Raw genomic sequence first — 6000 nt, 5'->3', positions numbered from 1 at the left:
ATTTAAATATTAGTTATTTAATTATCATGGATCAAATAAATAATAGAATAAATTATATTAATTAATAAGTAATTAAATATTTTATGAGTAACAATAATATTAACTAATCAATAATTAGTTAATATATTATAATTTTTGATCATAATAGGTATTTTAATATAATATGTTAAATATTAATTATTAATAAATTTTTTGAATGTTAATAACCATTTAATAATTGTTAATTAATAAGTATAACTGTTATAATTTAATTATTAATTATAATTACAGTATAAAGTTATACTAATTATTGTTTTATATAATGTTGTTGAAATATAAATTAAGTTATATAATTGGTTAATTAAATTATATTAATTAAAACTAACATTATATGGGTTTTATTTGCTTTGTGGGTTGAATTAGTTGTCATGTAGTTTTGTTGGTTGGTGCAACAACATTATATAAAATTAGTTTTAATTAATTTAAATATTACTTTAAAATATATAATTGTTTATCATAATATTAATAATAGTTAAATTATTTATAATATATAATTAAAAATTTATAATTATTCATATTAATTAATATAATATTTATAATTACTATAAATAAAATAATAAATATATAATTATTATATTATATATTTTTATTATATCTTTAATTATTAATTATTATTAATAATATTTGTTTTGTTGTAAGTAATTCTAAACAATATCATAAATTATTAATATTAATAATATTAACATATTAATAACCATACTATAATAACTATTAATAAATAATTTAATATTAATATTAATTAAATATGTAATAGTTTATTATAGTAAAATAATATTATATTATAGTAAAATAATATTATATTATTTAATTTAGATTATTATAAAGGATCTAAATTAGATTAATTAGTTATTATCTAATTTATATGTATATTACAACTATATTTATGTATTATATTTTTAGATATTATAATATAATAACTTTATATTATATTTATTTTGAATAAGATTTGGATATCTTATTCAAATACTAGTTTTTTTAACACGTGCCATGTGATGTACGAAAATATTTTGTTGTATTTTTTGTAATTAATTTTCTAATTCATTTTAAAATTTTATATTATCTTAATAAAAAGAATGTACATATTTTCAAAATTATATAAGGACTAAACATATATACAATATGTAATTAATATTATTTAAATTATATATTAATAATAAAATAGATATTATTATTAGTATTAAATAGATAATACTAATTCTTGAGGAGATGATATTAATAGTATAATTAATTTATATAATATTATTAAATATTATAATAAATATTTTATTATTCAAATTATTTATTAAAAAAATATTTTATTATATAATTAATAATATATTGATAAATATATTATACTAATTATTTCAATTAGTATTAATTTAAATATTAATTATATAATTTAAATTAAGTTTAATAATATAATATAAATAATTGATTATTTAAAAATTATTAGTATTTAGTGAATTATTTAATAATTAATACTAATTTAAATTAATAGTCAAAATATAACTAATAGTAATAATTGTAATTATTATTAATATTTCCAATATAATCATATTTAATTAATTATAACTTAATTATAAAATAGATTAAATAATAATGATTTGAAATAGATAATTATTAAGCTATTATATTCTACATTGAAATATAATTTAAAATTATATAGTAAATAAAATTTAACTAATAGATTAATTTATTTATTTTAAATAGATATTATATAGTATTAATTAGTAGTATGCATGTAATTTTTTACTATTTATATTATATTATTTAATTATAAATAATTTCGAATAATTGTTATATTTATATTTATATAAATTATTATAAAGTAATTATATATAACATTATTTGTTCATTAAATTTTAGTTATATAATATAAATTATTTACTATAAATTTAAGTAAATTTATAATACTATAATATTAGAATTAATTATTCTAATTAATAATTAATTCATAATACTATATAATTAATATTAGACTAATATAAATATTATATTAATTATAATTATTATATTATAATAATTATTAATAATAATTATAGTTAATAAATTTAAACATATATATTAATATTAATTAATAATTATTTCACATAGTCTTAACTATTTGAATTGATTTAGCAAATGCATTTATTTTTTAAATCTCTTAATTATGAATTTTCAGACTATTATTAAATTAGTATTATTTTTTTCGAATAAATTTGTATGAACAGAAATAATTGTGTTATTATAAAACAAAAGGTTATAATAATTTGAAATAAATAATTGTTCAAATAGTAATAGCTATTTGAACTGGTCATAATTATTTAAACTAGTTTGGTAAATAGATTTATTTTTTAAATATCTTAGTTATTAATTTTTGAAATATTAATAAATTAGTATTATTTTATTTTAATAAGCTTGTATGATAAAAAGAAATTGTTTTATAATAAAACAAAATGTCATAACGATTTGAAATAAATAATTATTTGAACTAATTCGATAAACTGATTTATTTTTGAAATCTCCAACTTCTCAATTTTAGAAATAGTAATAAAGTAATAATAAAGTAATATTAGTTTATTTTGGACAAGTTTTATTGAACTAAAACAATTGTTTTATGATAAAACAAAAGTCATAATAATTTTAAATAGATAATTGTTCAAATAGTTATAACTATTTGAACTTGTTCGATAAACAGATTTATTTTTTAAAATTTCTTGTTTATTAATTTTTTGAATGTTAATAAAATTATATTATATTATTTCAAATTAGCTTGTATGTACTAAAAAAATTTTAATAATCATTAATTAATAATTGTATTAATAATTAACAATACTATTAATGGCTATTGAATAAATTATTAATATTATTAATATATTTAATAATCCAATTGAAATTTAACATATATTAATTTTCTATTATAATTATAATAAATATTAATAATTAATTATAATTAATAAGGATTATAATTAAAACAAATAAATCTCTTACTTATTAATCACAATTATTTGAATTATCATACAAATTAACAAATATTAAAAAATGAATATTTTTATCAATCAAGTTTAAATAATTATGATGATTTAAACATTTAAATATTACTTATTTAATTATCATGGATCAAATAAATAATAGAATAAATTATATTAATTAATAAGTAATTAAATATTTTATGAATAACAATAATATTAACTAATCGATAATTAGTTAATATATTATAATTTTTTATCATAACAGGTATTTTAATATAATATGTTAAATATTAATTATTAAATTTATAAACAATAAATGATTAATAATATAGAACAAGTTCAAATAGTTATAACTATTTGAATAATTATTTATTTAAAAATCGTTATGACCTTTTGTTTTGACATAAAAGAATTGTTTAAATTTATAAAAACTTATCTAAAATAAAATAATACTAATTTCTTAATATTTCCAAAATTAATAAGCGAAAGTTTAAAAAAATAAATTTGTTTATCGAACAAATTTAAAAAGGTAATATTATTTTATTTCAAATAATAATAATAATTTTAAAAATAGAATAATTTTCTAAATTATTAATATATAAATTGATATGTTATAAAATTGCTTGTTAATAACGATTAATAATTATTTGTAGTTTAATAAAATAGTTTAATTAATATTCTAAAAAATAATTAATAACTTTAATTGTTATTATTAAGATAATAATAATAATGTTATAATTAATAATAATTAAGATAATAATATAGTTTATCATTATTATATCTATTAAACTATTATAACATTATTAATATGTAAAATATAAAATAATTATTATTTTAAATCTGTTTTAATATATATAATAATTATAATAAATATTTATTATTATTGTATTAATAATATTATCAAAACTAATACATTATAATGATTTAAATTACGATAATTAATTATTTTTATTTTGGATAATTAATACAAATAAATCTAATTATTTATTCATACCTATGAATAATTTTATTAATTATCTATAACCACTTAGATTTAATATTATTTTATAATAATATAATTATTATAATAATATAATTATTATAATAATAATAATTAAATAATAATTTAAAATATGAATCTAATTGATATAAAAATAAATATTTTGAATAATTAATTAAATTATAATTAATATTTAATATTTAACAAATTTTATATATAATTAAATTAAATTCTTTTATATTATTTAATATATATTGAATATAATAAATTTTATTTCGAATATTTATTATTTTATTTATTATTAATCTTTTATTTTATCAATATTATAACCTAATATAATTCTTATAATTAATTTAAAATTTAAAATTAATAATGAATTATTAATATTTATAATAAGTTATAATTATTATAATTATATAATTATTAGACATTTAATAATATCTGTTATAAATAACATATTTATTAAAAAATTTATGATATAAAAAATAGGTTTATTTTTTATTATAATATAAAAAGCTCCCATATATTTAATTTAATATAATTATTTATACAAATTTATAATATATTCATTAATACTAATAGATTTTAATTATTGTAATACTATTAGAAATTCGTATTAGCTTATATGTTTTTTAATATTTAATACTAATAACTATTTAAATTATAATTATATGTTGTTATAAATAAAAGGTCATAAATATTTCTCTTATTTATTAATTAAATAATATAATATTATCCTTTTAATAATCATGCATATTATTTGAAAGTTAAATATTATAATAGTATAATAAATTATACTATTATAACATTTAAGTGCTATGTATAATTACATAATAGTTATTATATTTATAGTTAATTTACAATAATATTATTTTGCAATAATATTTATAATTGTATACAAATTAATTAATAATATAAATTATATGTATTCAAATAATATATTAATAATTTAATATTTAATTATTTATCATAATTAATAATTATTTTTATCAATTGTATCATTTAATATAATTAATTAATTATATTAATAAACTTATATATCAACAATTAAATAAACTAGTTTGGTAAAGAGATTTATTTTTAAATCTCTTATTAATTTTTGAAAGATTAATAAATTAATATTATTTTATTTCGAATAAGCTTGTATGATAAAAAAACAATTATTATATGACCAAACAAAAGGTAATAACAATTTGAACTGATTCGGTAAACAGATTAATTTTTTTAATCACGTACTTATTCATTTTTGGAATATTAATAAATTAATATTATTTTATTTCAAATAAGCTTATATAAACTGAAACAATTGTTTTATGACAAAATGAAAGGTCATAACAATTTTAAATAGACAATTATTTAAATAGTTGTAACTATTTGAATTTGTTCAGTAAACAAATTTATTTTTTAAAACTCTTGCTTATTAACTTTCAAAATATTAAAAAATTAGTATTATTTTATTTTAACAAATATAATTATAACCTAATTATAATAATTATTTATATTTATATAATTCATATATTACTATTTACTTACTAATTATTATTAGATAATTATCTAATAATTGATTATTAATTTGATTAGTATGGATAATAAATTCTTAATTTATAATTTCATTTAAATATTTAATTGAATTTGTATAAGATATTTAAATTTAATTAAAGAGTTTTAACCTTTTAAATTAATAATAATAGATTAATTTTCTTATTAATATTTCTGTTTACTTAATTTATTAGTTAATCTTAGTAAGAGATTTGTTTACAAAATCTATCTATGGAAGTAATTACTTATTACTTGTTATTTCAAGTAATTAAACTATTAAATATTAATTAAAAATTGGATGAAGTATATTTTAAGAGTTTATTTTTAATATACTGATAGTGTAAATTTTTAATTTCACAAACAAAATTAAAAGATTGTCACAAACTCGCATATTCCATTTCTTTTTTAATTTGTTTTTATTTTTAATTAGGGTTTAGTTTATATTTTAAATTGATATTTCCCATCAACTAGAATTTTACACTTCGAACCCACTTTTATCAAGGTGAGAAATTA

This window comes from Durio zibethinus, chromosome 3, assembly GCF_047325235.1.
Source record: "Durio zibethinus cultivar Kanyao isolate XHJ-2024 chromosome 3, ASM4732523v1, whole genome shotgun sequence".
In the NCBI taxonomy this organism is placed as follows: Eukaryota; Viridiplantae; Streptophyta; class Magnoliopsida; order Malvales; family Malvaceae; genus Durio; species Durio zibethinus.
Note: the sequence above shows the minus strand (reverse complement) of the source record.